General features: G+C 41.8%; 45 non-coding genes across 45 annotated transcripts; all 45 read left to right on the top strand.

Annotated features, from left to right (window-relative positions):
- The first annotated feature begins 413 nt into the window (after nt 1-413).
- Nucleotides 414-487, top strand: trnai-aau (transfer RNA isoleucine (anticodon AAU)). The gene has a single exon. It is a non-coding gene; the product is annotated as a tRNA-Ile (tRNA).
- Nucleotides 488-667: 180 nt separating this feature from the next.
- Nucleotides 668-740, top strand: trnar-ucg (transfer RNA arginine (anticodon UCG)). Its single transcript has one exon. It is a non-coding gene; the product is annotated as a tRNA-Arg (tRNA).
- A 230-nt stretch (nt 741-970) lies between these two features.
- On the top strand, nt 971-1044 carry trnai-aau (transfer RNA isoleucine (anticodon AAU)). The gene has a single exon. It is a non-coding gene; the product is annotated as a tRNA-Ile (tRNA).
- Nucleotides 1045-1224: 180 nt separating this feature from the next.
- On the top strand, nt 1225-1297 carry trnar-ucg (transfer RNA arginine (anticodon UCG)). Its single transcript has one exon. It is a non-coding gene; the product is annotated as a tRNA-Arg (tRNA).
- A 230-nt stretch (nt 1298-1527) lies between these two features.
- trnai-aau (transfer RNA isoleucine (anticodon AAU)) lies at nt 1528-1601 on the top strand. Its single transcript has one exon. It is a non-coding gene; the product is annotated as a tRNA-Ile (tRNA).
- A 180-nt stretch (nt 1602-1781) lies between these two features.
- trnar-ucg (transfer RNA arginine (anticodon UCG)) lies at nt 1782-1854 on the top strand. Its single transcript has one exon. It is a non-coding gene; the product is annotated as a tRNA-Arg (tRNA).
- Nucleotides 1855-2084: 230 nt separating this feature from the next.
- On the top strand, nt 2085-2158 carry trnai-aau (transfer RNA isoleucine (anticodon AAU)). The gene has a single exon. It is a non-coding gene; the product is annotated as a tRNA-Ile (tRNA).
- Nucleotides 2159-2711: 553 nt separating this feature from the next.
- trnai-aau (transfer RNA isoleucine (anticodon AAU)) lies at nt 2712-2785 on the top strand. Its single transcript has one exon. It is a non-coding gene; the product is annotated as a tRNA-Ile (tRNA).
- A 478-nt stretch (nt 2786-3263) lies between these two features.
- trnai-aau (transfer RNA isoleucine (anticodon AAU)) lies at nt 3264-3337 on the top strand. Its single transcript has one exon. It is a non-coding gene; the product is annotated as a tRNA-Ile (tRNA).
- A 180-nt stretch (nt 3338-3517) lies between these two features.
- Nucleotides 3518-3590, top strand: trnar-ucg (transfer RNA arginine (anticodon UCG)). The gene has a single exon. It is a non-coding gene; the product is annotated as a tRNA-Arg (tRNA).
- A 230-nt stretch (nt 3591-3820) lies between these two features.
- trnai-aau (transfer RNA isoleucine (anticodon AAU)) lies at nt 3821-3894 on the top strand. The gene has a single exon. It is a non-coding gene; the product is annotated as a tRNA-Ile (tRNA).
- Nucleotides 3895-4074: 180 nt separating this feature from the next.
- trnar-ucg (transfer RNA arginine (anticodon UCG)) lies at nt 4075-4147 on the top strand. Its single transcript has one exon. It is a non-coding gene; the product is annotated as a tRNA-Arg (tRNA).
- Nucleotides 4148-4377: 230 nt separating this feature from the next.
- On the top strand, nt 4378-4451 carry trnai-aau (transfer RNA isoleucine (anticodon AAU)). Its single transcript has one exon. It is a non-coding gene; the product is annotated as a tRNA-Ile (tRNA).
- A 180-nt stretch (nt 4452-4631) lies between these two features.
- Nucleotides 4632-4704, top strand: trnar-ucg (transfer RNA arginine (anticodon UCG)). Its single transcript has one exon. It is a non-coding gene; the product is annotated as a tRNA-Arg (tRNA).
- Nucleotides 4705-4934: 230 nt separating this feature from the next.
- On the top strand, nt 4935-5008 carry trnai-aau (transfer RNA isoleucine (anticodon AAU)). The gene has a single exon. It is a non-coding gene; the product is annotated as a tRNA-Ile (tRNA).
- A 553-nt stretch (nt 5009-5561) lies between these two features.
- trnai-aau (transfer RNA isoleucine (anticodon AAU)) lies at nt 5562-5635 on the top strand. Its single transcript has one exon. It is a non-coding gene; the product is annotated as a tRNA-Ile (tRNA).
- A 478-nt stretch (nt 5636-6113) lies between these two features.
- trnai-aau (transfer RNA isoleucine (anticodon AAU)) lies at nt 6114-6187 on the top strand. Its single transcript has one exon. It is a non-coding gene; the product is annotated as a tRNA-Ile (tRNA).
- A 180-nt stretch (nt 6188-6367) lies between these two features.
- trnar-ucg (transfer RNA arginine (anticodon UCG)) lies at nt 6368-6440 on the top strand. The gene has a single exon. It is a non-coding gene; the product is annotated as a tRNA-Arg (tRNA).
- Nucleotides 6441-6670: 230 nt separating this feature from the next.
- trnai-aau (transfer RNA isoleucine (anticodon AAU)) lies at nt 6671-6744 on the top strand. The gene has a single exon. It is a non-coding gene; the product is annotated as a tRNA-Ile (tRNA).
- Nucleotides 6745-6924: 180 nt separating this feature from the next.
- Nucleotides 6925-6997, top strand: trnar-ucg (transfer RNA arginine (anticodon UCG)). Its single transcript has one exon. It is a non-coding gene; the product is annotated as a tRNA-Arg (tRNA).
- A 230-nt stretch (nt 6998-7227) lies between these two features.
- Nucleotides 7228-7301, top strand: trnai-aau (transfer RNA isoleucine (anticodon AAU)). Its single transcript has one exon. It is a non-coding gene; the product is annotated as a tRNA-Ile (tRNA).
- Nucleotides 7302-7481: 180 nt separating this feature from the next.
- trnar-ucg (transfer RNA arginine (anticodon UCG)) lies at nt 7482-7554 on the top strand. Its single transcript has one exon. It is a non-coding gene; the product is annotated as a tRNA-Arg (tRNA).
- Nucleotides 7555-7784: 230 nt separating this feature from the next.
- trnai-aau (transfer RNA isoleucine (anticodon AAU)) lies at nt 7785-7858 on the top strand. The gene has a single exon. It is a non-coding gene; the product is annotated as a tRNA-Ile (tRNA).
- Nucleotides 7859-8038: 180 nt separating this feature from the next.
- On the top strand, nt 8039-8111 carry trnar-ucg (transfer RNA arginine (anticodon UCG)). The gene has a single exon. It is a non-coding gene; the product is annotated as a tRNA-Arg (tRNA).
- Nucleotides 8112-8341: 230 nt separating this feature from the next.
- Nucleotides 8342-8415, top strand: trnai-aau (transfer RNA isoleucine (anticodon AAU)). Its single transcript has one exon. It is a non-coding gene; the product is annotated as a tRNA-Ile (tRNA).
- Nucleotides 8416-8595: 180 nt separating this feature from the next.
- trnar-ucg (transfer RNA arginine (anticodon UCG)) lies at nt 8596-8668 on the top strand. Its single transcript has one exon. It is a non-coding gene; the product is annotated as a tRNA-Arg (tRNA).
- Nucleotides 8669-8898: 230 nt separating this feature from the next.
- On the top strand, nt 8899-8972 carry trnai-aau (transfer RNA isoleucine (anticodon AAU)). The gene has a single exon. It is a non-coding gene; the product is annotated as a tRNA-Ile (tRNA).
- Nucleotides 8973-9525: 553 nt separating this feature from the next.
- trnai-aau (transfer RNA isoleucine (anticodon AAU)) lies at nt 9526-9599 on the top strand. Its single transcript has one exon. It is a non-coding gene; the product is annotated as a tRNA-Ile (tRNA).
- A 478-nt stretch (nt 9600-10077) lies between these two features.
- On the top strand, nt 10078-10151 carry trnai-aau (transfer RNA isoleucine (anticodon AAU)). The gene has a single exon. It is a non-coding gene; the product is annotated as a tRNA-Ile (tRNA).
- A 180-nt stretch (nt 10152-10331) lies between these two features.
- Nucleotides 10332-10404, top strand: trnar-ucg (transfer RNA arginine (anticodon UCG)). Its single transcript has one exon. It is a non-coding gene; the product is annotated as a tRNA-Arg (tRNA).
- Nucleotides 10405-10634: 230 nt separating this feature from the next.
- trnai-aau (transfer RNA isoleucine (anticodon AAU)) lies at nt 10635-10708 on the top strand. The gene has a single exon. It is a non-coding gene; the product is annotated as a tRNA-Ile (tRNA).
- Nucleotides 10709-10888: 180 nt separating this feature from the next.
- On the top strand, nt 10889-10961 carry trnar-ucg (transfer RNA arginine (anticodon UCG)). Its single transcript has one exon. It is a non-coding gene; the product is annotated as a tRNA-Arg (tRNA).
- Nucleotides 10962-11191: 230 nt separating this feature from the next.
- Nucleotides 11192-11265, top strand: trnai-aau (transfer RNA isoleucine (anticodon AAU)). Its single transcript has one exon. It is a non-coding gene; the product is annotated as a tRNA-Ile (tRNA).
- A 180-nt stretch (nt 11266-11445) lies between these two features.
- On the top strand, nt 11446-11518 carry trnar-ucg (transfer RNA arginine (anticodon UCG)). Its single transcript has one exon. It is a non-coding gene; the product is annotated as a tRNA-Arg (tRNA).
- Nucleotides 11519-11748: 230 nt separating this feature from the next.
- Nucleotides 11749-11822, top strand: trnai-aau (transfer RNA isoleucine (anticodon AAU)). The gene has a single exon. It is a non-coding gene; the product is annotated as a tRNA-Ile (tRNA).
- Nucleotides 11823-12375: 553 nt separating this feature from the next.
- Nucleotides 12376-12449, top strand: trnai-aau (transfer RNA isoleucine (anticodon AAU)). The gene has a single exon. It is a non-coding gene; the product is annotated as a tRNA-Ile (tRNA).
- Nucleotides 12450-12927: 478 nt separating this feature from the next.
- On the top strand, nt 12928-13001 carry trnai-aau (transfer RNA isoleucine (anticodon AAU)). Its single transcript has one exon. It is a non-coding gene; the product is annotated as a tRNA-Ile (tRNA).
- A 180-nt stretch (nt 13002-13181) lies between these two features.
- Nucleotides 13182-13254, top strand: trnar-ucg (transfer RNA arginine (anticodon UCG)). The gene has a single exon. It is a non-coding gene; the product is annotated as a tRNA-Arg (tRNA).
- A 230-nt stretch (nt 13255-13484) lies between these two features.
- Nucleotides 13485-13558, top strand: trnai-aau (transfer RNA isoleucine (anticodon AAU)). The gene has a single exon. It is a non-coding gene; the product is annotated as a tRNA-Ile (tRNA).
- Nucleotides 13559-13738: 180 nt separating this feature from the next.
- Nucleotides 13739-13811, top strand: trnar-ucg (transfer RNA arginine (anticodon UCG)). The gene has a single exon. It is a non-coding gene; the product is annotated as a tRNA-Arg (tRNA).
- A 230-nt stretch (nt 13812-14041) lies between these two features.
- Nucleotides 14042-14115, top strand: trnai-aau (transfer RNA isoleucine (anticodon AAU)). Its single transcript has one exon. It is a non-coding gene; the product is annotated as a tRNA-Ile (tRNA).
- Nucleotides 14116-14295: 180 nt separating this feature from the next.
- Nucleotides 14296-14368, top strand: trnar-ucg (transfer RNA arginine (anticodon UCG)). The gene has a single exon. It is a non-coding gene; the product is annotated as a tRNA-Arg (tRNA).
- A 228-nt stretch (nt 14369-14596) lies between these two features.
- On the top strand, nt 14597-14670 carry trnai-aau (transfer RNA isoleucine (anticodon AAU)). The gene has a single exon. It is a non-coding gene; the product is annotated as a tRNA-Ile (tRNA).
- Nucleotides 14671-15223: 553 nt separating this feature from the next.
- Nucleotides 15224-15297, top strand: trnai-aau (transfer RNA isoleucine (anticodon AAU)). The gene has a single exon. It is a non-coding gene; the product is annotated as a tRNA-Ile (tRNA).
- A 180-nt stretch (nt 15298-15477) lies between these two features.
- trnar-ucg (transfer RNA arginine (anticodon UCG)) lies at nt 15478-15550 on the top strand. The gene has a single exon. It is a non-coding gene; the product is annotated as a tRNA-Arg (tRNA).
- The last annotated feature ends 27 nt before the right edge of the window (nt 15551-15577 follow it).

The following is a 15577-nucleotide window of genomic DNA, read 5'->3' as shown; positions in this document are numbered from 1 at the left end:
AACATGCTTGAAAAAAGTACAAATGATAAGGTATGTTTTCAAAGATTCCATTGTGCCCCAATCGTTTTTCAATTGTACAATAGCACTTGTAAAATGTGAAAGTCTTGCTTTCTGCGACTACGTGGCCTAATGGACAAGGAGTCTGACTTCGGATCAGAAGATTGAGGGTTCGAGTCCCTTTGTGGTTGACAATTGCAAGTTCTTCGTAAGAAGCTTGGTGAAACTATGTATTGTATCTGCTGGAAGCGTCAATGCTCCCAACACAATGGCTTTTGCTTCCTCAATGGGAACTTTGCAACTGAAGATGATAGGCACTGACACTCAGTTGACAGTTTTATGCTGCCTGCATTTTAGAACGTCTTTTCTGGAAAACTGTCTGGATTTAGTGGAGTTGGATGAGACCTTTAGGCATGGGCCGGTTAGCTCAGATGGTCAGAGCGTGGTGCTAATAACGCCAAGGTCATGGGTTCAATCCCCATACTGGCCAACAATATGGAAAGGCTAGTTTATCACACCTAAAGACGATCAAAAACTGGTAACATTTTGCTAGGTAACATGCTTGAAAAAAATACAAATGATAAGGTATGTTTTCAAAGATTCCACTGTGCCCCAATCGTTTTTCAATTTTACAATAGCACTTGTAAAATGTGAAAGTCTTGCTTTCTGCGACCACGTGGCCTAATGGACAAGGCGTCTGACTTCGGATCAGAAGATTGAGGGTTCGAGTCCCTTCGTGGTTGACAATTGCAAGTTCTTCGTAAGAAGCTTGGTGAAACTATGTATTGTATCTGCTGGAAGCGTCAATGCTCCCAACAAATGACATTTCCTTTTGCTTCTTCAATGGGAACTTTACAACTGAAGATGATAGGCACTGACACTCAGTTGACAGTTTTATGCTGCCTGCATTTTAGAACGTCTTTTCTGGAAAACTGTCTGGATTTAGTGGAGTTGGATGAGACCTTTAGGCATGGGCCGGTTAGCTCAGATGGTCAGAGCGTGGTGCTAATAACGCCAAGGTCATGGGTTCAATCCCCATACTGGCCAACAATATGGAAAGGCTAGTTTATCACACCTAAAGATGATCAAAAACTGGTAACATTTTGCTGGGTAACATGCTTGAAAAAAGTACAAATGATAATGTATGTTTTCAAAGATTCCACTGTGCCCCAATCGTTTTTCAATTTTATAATAGCACTTGTAAAATGTGAAAGTCTTGCTTTCTGTGACCACGTGGCCTAATGGACAAGGCGTCTGACTTCGGATCAGAAGATTGAGGGTTCGAGTCCCTTCGTGGTTGACAATTGCAAGTTCTTCGTAAGAAGCTTGGTGAAACTATGTATTGTATCTGCTGGAAGCGTCAATGCTCCCAACAAATGACATTTCCTTTTGCTTCTTCAATGGGAACTTTACAACTGAAGATGATAGGCACTGACACTCAGTTGACAGTTTTATGCTGCCTGCATTTTAGAACGTCTTTTCTGGAAAACTGTCTGGATTTAGTGGAGTTGGATGAGACCTTTAGGCATGGGCCGGTTAGCTCAGATGGTCAGAGCGTGGTGCTAATAACGCCAAGGTCATGGGTTCAATCCCCATACTGGCCAACAATATGGAAAGGCTAGTTTATCACACCTAAAGATGATCAAAAACTGGTAACATTTTGCTGGGTAACATGCTTGAAAAAAGTACAAATGATAATGTATGTTTTCAAAGATTCCACTGTGCCCCAATCGTTTTTCAATTTTATAATAGCACTTGTAAAATGTGAAAGTCTTGCTTTCTGTGACCACGTGGCCTAATGGACAAGGCGTCTGACTTCGGATCAGAAGATTGAGGGTTCGAGTCCCTTCGTGGTTGAAAATTGGAAGTTCTTCGTAAGAAGCTTGGTGAAGCTATGTATTGTATCTGCTGGAAGCGTCAATGCTCCCAACAAATGACATTTCCTTTTGCTTCTTCAATGGGAACTTTACAACTGAAGATGATAGGCACTGACACTCAGTTGACAGTTTTATGCTGCCTGCATTTTAGAACGTCTTTTGTGGAAAACTGTCTGGATTTAGTGGAGTTGGATGAGACCTTTAGGCATGGGCCGGTTAGCTCAGATGGTCAGAGCGTGGTGCTAATAACGCCAAGGTCATGGGTTCAATCCCCATACTGGCCAACAATATGGAAAGGGTAGAAAACAACCTCCAACTATTTAGTGTTATTTGCGCTTAACAAAAGCTTTTATTGCAAGGAAAAGTCCAGCAAGTAGTTTATCACACCTAAAGACGATCAAAAACTGGAAACATTTTGCTAGGTAACATGCTTGAAAAAAATACAAATGATAAGGTATGTTTTCAAAGATTCCATTGTGCCCCAATCGTTTTTCAATTGTACAATAGCACTTGTAAAATGTGAAAGTCTTTCTTTCTGCGACTACGTGGCCTAATGGACAAGGAGTCTGACTTCGGATCAGAAGATTGAGGGTTCGAGTCCCTTTGTGGTTGACAATTGCAAGTTCTTCGTAAGAAGCTTGGTGAAAGTATGTATTGTATCTGCTGGAAGCGTCAATGCTCCCAACACAATGGCTTTTGCTTCCTCAATGGGAACTTTGCAACTGAAGATGATAGGCACTCACACTCAGTTGACAGTTTTATGCTGCCTGCATTTTAGAACGTCTTTTCTGGAAAACTGTCTGGATTTAGTGGAGTTGGATGAGACCTTTAGGCATGGGCCGGTTAGCTCAGATGGTCAGAGCGTGGTGCTAATAACGCCAAGGTCATGGGTTCAATCCCCATACTGGCCAACAATATGGAAAGGCTAGTTTATCACACCTAAAGACGATCAAAAACTGGTAACATTTTGCTGGGTAACATGCTTGAAAAAAGTACAAATGATAAGGTATGTTTTCAAAGATTCCATTGTGCCCCAATCGTTTTTCAATTGTACAATAGCACTTGTAAAATGTGAAAGTCTTGCTTTCTGCGACTACGTGGCCTAATGGACAAGGAGTCTGACTTCGGATCAGAAGATTGAGGGTTCGAGTCCCTTTGTGGTTGACAATTGCAAGTTCTTCGTAAGAAGCTTGGTGAAACTATGTATTGTATCTGCTGGAAGCGTCAATGCTCCCAACACAATGGCTTTTGCTTCCTCAATGGGAACTTTGCAACTGAAGATGATAGGCACTGACACTCAGTTGACAGTTTTATGCTGCCTGCATTTTAGAACGTCTTTTCTGGAAAACTGTCTGGATTTAGTGGAGTTGGATGAGACCTTTAGGCATGGGCCGGTTAGCTCAGATGGTCAGAGCGTGGTGCTAATAACGCCAAGGTCATGGGTTCAATCCCCATACTGGCCAACAATATGGAAAGGCTAGTTTATCACACCTAAAGACGATCAAAAACTGGTAACATTTTGCTAGGTAACATGCTTGAAAAAAATACAAATGATAAGGTATGTTTTCAAAGATTCCACTGTGCCCCAATCGTTTTTCAATTTTACAATAGCACTTGTAAAATGTGAAAGTCTTGCTTTCTGCGACCACGTGGCCTAATGGACAAGGCGTCTGACTTCGGATCAGAAGATTGAGGGTTCGAGTCCCTTCGTGGTTGACAATTGCAAGTTCTTCGTAAGAAGCTTGGTGAAACTATGTATTGTATCTGCTGGAAGCGTCAATGCTCCCAACAAATGACATTTCCTTTTGCTTCTTCAATGGGAACTTTACAACTGAAGATGATAGGCACTGACACTCAGTTGACAGTTTTATGCTGCCTGCATTTTAGAACGTCTTTTCTGGAAAACTGTCTGGATTTAGTGGAGTTGGATGAGACCTTTAGGCATGGGCCGGTTAGCTCAGATGGTCAGAGCGTGGTGCTAATAACGCCAAGGTCATGGGTTCAATCCCCATACTGGCCAACAATATGGAAAGGCTAGTTTATCACACCTAAAGATGATCAAAAACTGGTAACATTTTGCTGGGTAACATGCTTGAAAAAAGTACAAATGATAATGTATGTTTTCAAAGATTCCACTGTGCCCCAATCGTTTTTCAATTTTATAATAGCACTTGTAAAATGTGAAAGTCTTGCTTTCTGTGACCACGTGGCCTAATGGACAAGGCGTCTGACTTCGGATCAGAAGATTGAGGGTTCGAGTCCCTTCGTGGTTGACAATTGCAAGTTCTTCGTAAGAAGCTTGGTGAAACTATGTATTGTATCTGCTGGAAGCGTCAATGCTCCCAACAAATGACATTTCCTTTTGCTTCTTCAATGGGAACTTTACAACTGAAGATGATAGGCACTGACACTCAGTTGACAGTTTTATGCTGCCTGCATTTTAGAACGTCTTTTCTGGAAAACTGTCTGGATTTAGTGGAGTTGGATGAGACCTTTAGGCATGGGCCGGTTAGCTCAGATGGTCAGAGCGTGGTGCTAATAACGCCAAGGTCATGGGTTCAATCCCCATACTGGCCAACAATATGGAAAGGCTAGTTTATCACACCTAAAGATGATCAAAAACTGGTAACATTTTGCTGGGTAACATGCTTGAAAAAAGTACAAATGATAATGTATGTTTTCAAAGATTCCACTGTGCCCCAATCGTTTTTCAATTTTATAATAGCACTTGTAAAATGTGAAAGTCTTGCTTTCTGTGACCACGTGGCCTAATGGACAAGGCGTCTGACTTCGGATCAGAAGATTGAGGGTTCGAGTCCCTTCGTGGTTGAAAATTGGAAGTTCTTCGTAAGAAGCTTGGTGAAGCTATGTATTGTATCTGCTGGAAGCGTCAATGCTCCCAACAAATGACATTTCCTTTTGCTTCTTCAATGGGAACTTTACAACTGAAGATGATAGGCACTGACACTCAGTTGACAGTTTTATGCTGCCTGCATTTTAGAACGTCTTTTGTGGAAAACTGTCTGGATTTAGTGGAGTTGGATGAGACCTTTAGGCATGGGCCGGTTAGCTCAGATGGTCAGAGCGTGGTGCTAATAACGCCAAGGTCATGGGTTCAATCCCCATACTGGCCAACAATATGGAAAGGGTAGAAAACAACCTCCAACTATTTAGTGTTATTTGCGCTTAACAAAAGCTTTTATTGCAAGGAAAAGTCCAGCAAGTAGTTTATCACACCTAAAGACGATCAAAAACTGGAAACATTTTGCTAGGTAACATGCTTGAAAAAAATACAAATGATAAGGTATGTTTTCAAAGATTCCATTGTGCCCCAATCGTTTTTCAATTGTACAATAGCACTTGTAAAATGTGAAAGTCTTTCTTTCTGCGACTACGTGGCCTAATGGACAAGGAGTCTGACTTCGGATCAGAAGATTGAGGGTTCGAGTCCCTTTGTGGTTGACAATTGCAAGTTCTTCGTAAGAAGCTTGGTGAAAGTATGTATTGTATCTGCTGGAAGCGTCAATGCTCCCAACACAATGGCTTTTGCTTCCTCAATGGGAACTTTGCAACTGAAGATGATAGGCACTCACACTCAGTTGACAGTTTTATGCTGCCTGCATTTTAGAACGTCTTTTCTGGAAAACTGTCTGGATTTAGTGGAGTTGGATGAGACCTTTAGGCATGGGCCGGTTAGCTCAGATGGTCAGAGCGTGGTGCTAATAACGCCAAGGTCATGGGTTCAATCCCCATACTGGCCAACAATATGGAAAGGCTAGTTTATCACACCTAAAGACGATCAAAAACTGGTAACATTTTGCTGGGTAACATGCTTGAAAAAAGTACAAATGATAAGGTATGTTTTCAAAGATTCCATTGTGCCCCAATCGTTTTTCAATTGTACAATAGCACTTGTAAAATGTGAAAGTCTTGCTTTCTGCGACTACGTGGCCTAATGGACAAGGAGTCTGACTTCGGATCAGAAGATTGAGGGTTCGAGTCCCTTTGTGGTTGACAATTGCAAGTTCTTCGTAAGAAGCTTGGTGAAACTATGTATTGTATCTGCTGGAAGCGTCAATGCTCCCAACACAATGGCTTTTGCTTCCTCAATGGGAACTTTGCAACTGAAGATGATAGGCACTGACACTCAGTTGACAGTTTTATGCTGCCTGCATTTTAGAACGTCTTTTCTGGAAAACTGTCTGGATTTAGTGGAGTTGGATGAGACCTTTAGGCATGGGCCGGTTAGCTCAGATGGTCAGAGCGTGGTGCTAATAACGCCAAGGTCATGGGTTCAATCCCCATACTGGCCAACAATATGGAAAGGCTAGTTTATCACACCTAAAGACGATCAAAAACTGGTAACATTTTGCTAGGTAACATGCTTGAAAAAAATACAAATGATAAGGTATGTTTTCAAAGATTCCACTGTGCCCCAATCGTTTTTCAATTTTACAATAGCACTTGTAAAATGTGAAAGTCTTGCTTTCTGCGACCACGTGGCCTAATGGACAAGGCGTCTGACTTCGGATCAGAAGATTGAGGGTTCGAGTCCCTTCGTGGTTGACAATTGCAAGTTCTTCGTAAGAAGCTTGGTGAAACTATGTATTGTATCTGCTGGAAGCGTCAATGCTCCCAACAAATGACATTTCCTTTTGCTTCTTCAATGGGAACTTTACAACTGAAGATGATAGGCACTGACACTCAGTTGACAGTTTTATGCTGCCTGCATTTTAGAACGTCTTTTCTGGAAAACTGTCTGGATTTAGTGGAGTTGGATGAGACCTTTAGGCATGGGCCGGTTAGCTCAGATGGTCAGAGCGTGGTGCTAATAACGCCAAGGTCATGGGTTCAATCCCCATACTGGCCAACAATATGGAAAGGCTAGTTTATCACACCTAAAGATGATCAAAAACTGGTAACATTTTGCTGGGTAACATGCTTGAAAAAAGTACAAATGATAATGTATGTTTTCAAAGATTCCACTGTGCCCCAATCGTTTTTCAATTTTATAATAGCACTTGTAAAATGTGAAAGTCTTGCTTTCTGTGACCACGTGGCCTAATGGACAAGGCGTCTGACTTCGGATCAGAAGATTGAGGGTTCGAGTCCCTTCGTGGTTGACAATTGCAAGTTCTTCGTAAGAAGCTTGGTGAAACTATGTATTGTATCTGCTGGAAGCGTCAATGCTCCCAACAAATGACATTTCCTTTTGCTTCTTCAATGGGAACTTTACAACTGAAGATGATAGGCACTGACACTCAGTTGACAGTTTTATGCTGCCTGCATTTTAGAACGTCTTTTCTGGAAAACTGTCTGGATTTAGTGGAGTTGGATGAGACCTTTAGGCATGGGCCGGTTAGCTCAGATGGTCAGAGCGTGGTGCTAATAACGCCAAGGTCATGGGTTCAATCCCCATACTGGCCAACAATATGGAAAGGCTAGTTTATCACACCTAAAGACGATCAAAAACTGGTAACATTTTGCTAGGTAACATGCTTGAAAAAAATACAAATGATAAGGTATGTTTTCAAAGATTCCACTGTGCCCCAATCGTTTTTCAATTTTACAATAGCACTTGTAAAATGTGAAAGTCTTGCTTTCTGCGACCACGTGGCCTAATGGACAAGGCGTCTGACTTCGGATCAGAAGATTGAGGGTTCGAGTCCCTTCGTGGTTGACAATTGCAAGTTCTTCGTAAGAAGCTTGGTGAAACTATGTATTGTATCTGCTGGAAGCGTCAATGCTCCCAACAAATGACATTTCCTTTTGCTTCTTCAATGGGAACTTTACAACTGAAGATGATAGGCACTGACACTCAGTTGACAGTTTTATGCTGCCTGCATTTTAGAACGTCTTTTCTGGAAAACTGTCTGGATTTAGTGGAGTTGGATGAGACCTTTAGGCATGGGCCGGTTAGCTCAGATGGTCAGAGCGTGGTGCTAATAACGCCAAGGTCATGGGTTCAATCCCCATACTGGCCAACAATATGGAAAGGCTAGTTTATCACACCTAAAGATGATCAAAAACTGGTAACATTTTGCTGGGTAACATGCTTGAAAAAAGTACAAATGATAATGTATGTTTTCAAAGATTCCACTGTGCCCCAATCGTTTTTCAATTTTATAATAGCACTTGTAAAATGTGAAAGTCTTGCTTTCTGTGACCACGTGGCCTAATGGACAAGGCGTCTGACTTCGGATCAGAAGATTGAGGGTTCGAGTCCCTTCGTGGTTGACAATTGCAAGTTCTTCGTAAGAAGCTTGGTGAAACTATGTATTGTATCTGCTGGAAGCGTCAATGCTCCCAACAAATGACATTTCCTTTTGCTTCTTCAATGGGAACTTTACAACTGAAGATGATAGGCACTGACACTCAGTTGACAGTTTTATGCTGCCTGCATTTTAGAACGTCTTTTCTGGAAAACTGTCTGGATTTAGTGGAGTTGGATGAGACCTTTAGGCATGGGCCGGTTAGCTCAGATGGTCAGAGCGTGGTGCTAATAACGCCAAGGTCATGGGTTCAATCCCCATACTGGCCAACAATATGGAAAGGCTAGTTTATCACACCTAAAGATGATCAAAAACTGGTAACATTTTGCTGGGTAACATGCTTGAAAAAAGTACAAATGATAATGTATGTTTTCAAAGATTCCACTGTGCCCCAATCGTTTTTCAATTTTATAATAGCACTTGTAAAATGTGAAAGTCTTGCTTTCTGTGACCACGTGGCCTAATGGACAAGGCGTCTGACTTCGGATCAGAAGATTGAGGGTTCGAGTCCCTTCGTGGTTGAAAATTGGAAGTTCTTCGTAAGAAGCTTGGTGAAGCTATGTATTGTATCTGCTGGAAGCGTCAATGCTCCCAACAAATGACATTTCCTTTTGCTTCTTCAATGGGAACTTTACAACTGAAGATGATAGGCACTGACACTCAGTTGACAGTTTTATGCTGCCTGCATTTTAGAACGTCTTTTGTGGAAAACTGTCTGGATTTAGTGGAGTTGGATGAGACCTTTAGGCATGGGCCGGTTAGCTCAGATGGTCAGAGCGTGGTGCTAATAACGCCAAGGTCATGGGTTCAATCCCCATACTGGCCAACAATATGGAAAGGGTAGAAAACAACCTCCAACTATTTAGTGTTATTTGCGCTTAACAAAAGCTTTTATTGCAAGGAAAAGTCCAGCAAGTAGTTTATCACACCTAAAGACGATCAAAAACTGGAAACATTTTGCTAGGTAACATGCTTGAAAAAAATACAAATGATAAGGTATGTTTTCAAAGATTCCATTGTGCCCCAATCGTTTTTCAATTGTACAATAGCACTTGTAAAATGTGAAAGTCTTTCTTTCTGCGACTACGTGGCCTAATGGACAAGGAGTCTGACTTCGGATCAGAAGATTGAGGGTTCGAGTCCCTTTGTGGTTGACAATTGCAAGTTCTTCGTAAGAAGCTTGGTGAAAGTATGTATTGTATCTGCTGGAAGCGTCAATGCTCCCAACACAATGGCTTTTGCTTCCTCAATGGGAACTTTGCAACTGAAGATGATAGGCACTCACACTCAGTTGACAGTTTTATGCTGCCTGCATTTTAGAACGTCTTTTCTGGAAAACTGTCTGGATTTAGTGGAGTTGGATGAGACCTTTAGGCATGGGCCGGTTAGCTCAGATGGTCAGAGCGTGGTGCTAATAACGCCAAGGTCATGGGTTCAATCCCCATACTGGCCAACAATATGGAAAGGCTAGTTTATCACACCTAAAGACGATCAAAAACTGGTAACATTTTGCTGGGTAACATGCTTGAAAAAAGTACAAATGATAAGGTATGTTTTCAAAGATTCCATTGTGCCCCAATCGTTTTTCAATTGTACAATAGCACTTGTAAAATGTGAAAGTCTTGCTTTCTGCGACTACGTGGCCTAATGGACAAGGAGTCTGACTTCGGATCAGAAGATTGAGGGTTCGAGTCCCTTTGTGGTTGACAATTGCAAGTTCTTCGTAAGAAGCTTGGTGAAACTATGTATTGTATCTGCTGGAAGCGTCAATGCTCCCAACACAATGGCTTTTGCTTCCTCAATGGGAACTTTGCAACTGAAGATGATAGGCACTGACACTCAGTTGACAGTTTTATGCTGCCTGCATTTTAGAACGTCTTTTCTGGAAAACTGTCTGGATTTAGTGGAGTTGGATGAGACCTTTAGGCATGGGCCGGTTAGCTCAGATGGTCAGAGCGTGGTGCTAATAACGCCAAGGTCATGGGTTCAATCCCCATACTGGCCAACAATATGGAAAGGCTAGTTTATCACACCTAAAGACGATCAAAAACTGGTAACATTTTGCTAGGTAACATGCTTGAAAAAAATACAAATGATAAGGTATGTTTTCAAAGATTCCACTGTGCCCCAATCGTTTTTCAATTTTACAATAGCACTTGTAAAATGTGAAAGTCTTGCTTTCTGCGACCACGTGGCCTAATGGACAAGGCGTCTGACTTCGGATCAGAAGATTGAGGGTTCGAGTCCCTTCGTGGTTGACAATTGCAAGTTCTTCGTAAGAAGCTTGGTGAAACTATGTATTGTATCTGCTGGAAGCGTCAATGCTCCCAACAAATGACATTTCCTTTTGCTTCTTCAATGGGAACTTTACAACTGAAGATGATAGGCACTGACACTCAGTTGACAGTTTTATGCTGCCTGCATTTTAGAACGTCTTTTCTGGAAAACTGTCTGGATTTAGTGGAGTTGGATGAGACCTTTAGGCATGGGCCGGTTAGCTCAGATGGTCAGAGCGTGGTGCTAATAACGCCAAGGTCATGGGTTCAATCCCCATACTGGCCAACAATATGGAAAGGCTAGTTTATCACACCTAAAGATGATCAAAAACTGGTAACATTTTGCTGGGTAACATGCTTGAAAAAAGTACAAATGATAATGTATGTTTTCAAAGATTCCACTGTGCCCCAATCGTTTTTCAATTTTATAATAGCACTTGTAAAATGTGAAAGTCTTGCTTTCTGTGACCACGTGGCCTAATGGACAAGGCGTCTGACTTCGGATCAGAAGATTGAGGGTTCGAGTCCCTTCGTGGTTGACAATTGCAAGTTCTTCGTAAGAAGCTTGGTGAAACTATGTATTGTATCTGCTGGAAGCGTCAATGCTCCCAACAAATGACATTTCCTTTTGCTTCTTCAATGGGAACTTTACAACTGAAGATGATAGGCACTGACACTCAGTTGACAGTTTTATGCTGCCTGCATTTTAGAACGTCTTTTCTGGAAAACTGTCTGGATTTAGTGGAGTTGGATGAGACCTTTAGGCATGGGCCGGTTAGCTCAGATGGTCAGAGCGTGGTGCTAATAACGCCAAGGTCATGGGTTCAATCCCCATACTGGCCAACAATATGGAAAGGCTAGTTTATCACACCTAAAGATGATCAAAAACTGGTAACATTTTGCTGGGTAACATGCTTGAAAAAAGTACAAATGATAATGTATGTTTTCAAAGATTCCACTGTGCCCCAATCGTTTTTCAATTTTATAATAGCACTTGTAAAATGTGAAAGTCTTGCTTTCTGTGACCACGTGGCCTAATGGACAAGGCGTCTGACTTCGGATCAGAAGATTGAGGGTTCGAGTCCCTTCGTGGTTGAAAATTGGAAGTTCTTCGTAAGAAGCTTGGTGAAGCTATGTATTGTATCTGCTGGAAGCGTCAATGCTCCCAACAAATGACATTTCCTTTTGCTTCTTCAATGGGAACTTTACAACTGAAGATGATAGGCACTGACACTCAGTTGACAGTTTTATGCTGCCTGCATTTTAGAACGTCTTTTGTGGAAAACTGTCTGGATTTAGTGGAGTTGGATGAGACCTTTAGGCATGGGCCGGTTAGCTCAGATGGTCAGAGCGTGGTGCTAATAACGCCAAGGTCATGGGTTCAATCCCCATACTGGCCAACAATATGGAAAGGGTAGAAAACAACCTCCAACTATTTAGTGTTATTTGCGCTTAACAAAAGCTTTTATTGCAAGGAAAAGTCCAGCAAGTAGTTTATCACACCTAAAGACGATCAAAAACTGGAAACATTTTGCTAGGTAACATGCTTGAAAAAAATACAAATGATAAGGTATGTTTTCAAAGATTCCATTGTGCCCCAATCGTTTTTCAATTGTACAATAGCACTTGTAAAATGTGAAAGTCTTTCTTTCTGCGACTACGTGGCCTAATGGACAAGGAGTCTGACTTCGGATCAGAAGATTGAGGGTTCGAGTCCCTTTGTGGTTGACAATTGCAAGTTCTTCGTAAGAAGCTTGGTGAAAGTATGTATTGTATCTGCTGGAAGCGTCAATGCTCCCAACACAATGGCTTTTGCTTCCTCAATGGGAACTTTGCAACTGAAGATGATAGGCACTCACACTCAGTTGACAGTTTTATGCTGCCTGCATTTTAGAACGTCTTTTCTGGAAAACTGTCTGGATTTAGTGGAGTTGGATGAGACCTTTAGGCATGGGCCGGTTAGCTCAGATGGTCAGAGCGTGGTGCTAATAACGCCAAGGTCATGGGTTCAATCCCCATACTGGCCAACAATATGGAAAGGCTAGTTTATCACACCTAAAGACGATCAAAAACTGGTAACATTTTGCTGGGTAACATGCTTGAAAAAAGTACAAATGATAAGGTATGTTTTCAAAGATTCCATTGTGCCCCAATCGTTTTTCAATTGTACAATAGCACTTGTAAAATGTGAAAGTCTTGCTTTCTGCGACTACGTGGCCTAATGGACAAGGAGTCTGACTTCGGATCAGAAGATTGAGGGTTCGAGTCCCTTTGTGGTTGACAATTGCAAGTTCTTCGTAAGAAGCTTGGTGAAACTATGTATTGTATCTGCTGGAAGCGTCAATGCTCCCAACACAATGGCTTTTGCTTCCTCAATGGGAACTTTGCAACTGAAGATGATAGGCACTGACACTCAGTTGACAGTTTTATGCTGCCTGCATTTTAGAACGTCTTTTCTGGAAAACTGTCTGGATTTAGTGGAGTTGGATGAGACCTTTAGGCATGGGCCGGTTAGCTCAGATGGTCAGAGCGTGGTGCTAATAACGCCAAGGTCATGGGTTCAATCCCCATACTGGCCAACAATATGGAAAGGCTAGTTTATCACACCTAAAGACGATCAAAAACTGGTAACATTTTGCTAGGTAACATGCTTGAAAAAAATACAAATGATAAGGTATGTTTTCAAAGATTCCACTGTGCCCCAATCGTTTTTCAATTTTACAATAGCACTTGTAAAATGTGAAAGTCTTGCTTTCTGCGACCACGTGGCCTAATGGACAAGGCGTCTGACTTCGGATCAGAAGATTGAGGGTTCGAGTCCCTTCGTGGTTGACAATTGCAAGTTCTTCGTAAGAAGCTTGGTGAAACTATGTATTGTATCTGCTGGAAGCGTCAATGCTCCCAACAAATGACATTTCCTTTTGCTTCTTCAATGGGAACTTTACAACTGAAGATGATAGGCACTGACACTCAGTTGACAGTTTTATGCTGCCTGCATTTTAGAACGTCTTTTCTGGAAAACTGTCTGGATTTAGTGGAGTTGGATGAGACCTTTAGGCATGGGCCGGTTAGCTCAGATGGTCAGAGCGTGGTGCTAATAACGCCAAGGTCATGGGTTCAATCCCCATACTGGCCAACAATATGGAAAGGCTAGTTTATCACACCTAAAGACGATCAAAAACTGGTAACATTTTGCTAGGTAACATGCTTGAAAAAAATACAAATGATAAGGTATGTTTTCAAAGATTCCACTGTGCCCCAATCGTTTTTCAATTTTACAATAGCACTTGTAAAATGTGAAAGTCTTGCTTTCTGCGACCACGTGGCCTAATGGACAAGGCGTCTGACTTCGGATCAGAAGATTGAGGGTTCGAGTCCCTTCGTGGTTGACAATTGCAAGTTCTTCGTAAGAAGCTTGGTGAAACTATGTATTGTATCTGCTGGAAGCGTCAATGCTCCCAACAAATGACATTTCCTTTTGCTTCTTCAATGGGAACTTTACAACTGAAGATGATAGGCACTGACACTCAGTTGACAGTTTTATGCTGCCTGCATTTTAGAACGTCTTTTCTGGAAAACTGTCTGGATTTAGTGGAGTTGGATGAGACCTTTAGGCATGGGCCGGTTAGCTCAGATGGTCAGAGCGTGGTGCTAATAACGCCAAGGTCATGGGTTCAATCCCCATACTGGCCAACAATATGGAAAGGCTAGTTTATCACACCTAAAGATGATGAAAAACTGGTAACATTTTGCTGGGTAACATGCTTGAAAAAAGTACAAATGATAATGTATGTTTTCAAAGATTCCACTGTGCCCCAATCGTTTTTCAATTTTATAATAGCACTTGTAAAATGTGAAAGTCTTGCTTTCTGTGACCACGTGGCCTAATGGACAAGGCGTCTGACTTCGGATCAGAAGATTGAGGGTTCGAGTCCCTTCGTGGTTGAAAATTGGAAGTTCTTCGTAAGAAGCTTGGTGAAGCTATGTATTGTATCTGCTGGAAGCGTCAATGCTCCCAACAAATGACATTTCCTTTTGCTTCTTCAATGGGAACTTTACAACTGAAGATGATAGGCACTGACACAGTTGACAGTTTTATGCTGCCTGCATTTTAGAACGTCTTTTGTGGAAAACTGTCTGGATTTAGTGGAGTTGGATGAGACCTTTAGGCATGGGCCGGTTAGCTCAGATGGTCAGAGCGTGGTGCTAATAACGCCAAGGTCATGGGTTCAATCCCCATACTGGCCAACAATTTGGAAAGGGTAGAAAACAACCTCCAACTATTTAGTGTTATTTGCGCTTAACAAAAGCTTTTATTGCAAGGAAAAGTCCAGCAAGTAGTTTATCACACCTAAAGACGATCAAAAACTGGAAACATTTTGCTAGGTAACATGCTTGAAAAAAATACAAATGATAAGGTATGTTTTCAAAGATTCCATTGTGCCCCAATCGTTTTTCAATTGTACAATAGCACTTGTAAAATGTGAAAGTCTTTCTTTCTGCGACTACGTGGCCTAATGGACAAGGAGTCTGACTTCGGATCAGAAGATTGAGGGTTCGAGTCCCTTTGTGGTTGACAATTGCAAGTTCTTCGTAAGAAGCTTGGTGAAAGTATGTATTGTATCTGCTGGAAGCGTCAATGCTCCCAACACAATGGCTTTTGCTTCCTCAATGGGAACTTTGCAACTGAAGATGATAGGCACTCACACTCAGTTGACAGTTTTATGCTGCCTGCATTTTAGAACGTCTTTTCTGGAAAACTGTCTGGATTTAGTGGAGTTGGATGAGACCTTTAGGCATGGGCCGGTTAGCTCAGATGGTCAGAGCGTGGTGCTAATAACGCCAAGGTCATGGGTTCAATCCCCATACTGGCCAACAATATGGAAAGGCTAGTTTATCACACCTAAAGACGATCAAAAACTGGTAACATTTTGCTAGGTAACATGCTTGAAAAAAATACAAATGATAAGGTATGTTTTCAAAGATTCCACTGTGCCCCAATCGTTTTTCAATTTTACAATAGCACTTGTAAAATGTGAAAGTCTTGCTTTCTGCGACCACGTGGCCTAATGGACAAGGCGTCTGACTTCGGATCAGAAGATTGAGGGTTCGAGTCCCTTCGTGGTTGACAATTGCAAGTTCTTCGTAAGAAGCT

Source organism: Pungitius pungitius, chromosome 21 (genome assembly GCF_949316345.1).
Source record: "Pungitius pungitius chromosome 21, fPunPun2.1, whole genome shotgun sequence".
Taxonomy (NCBI): domain Eukaryota; kingdom Metazoa; phylum Chordata; class Actinopteri; order Perciformes; family Gasterosteidae; genus Pungitius; species Pungitius pungitius.
This window is presented reverse-complemented; position numbering and strand designations above follow the sequence as displayed.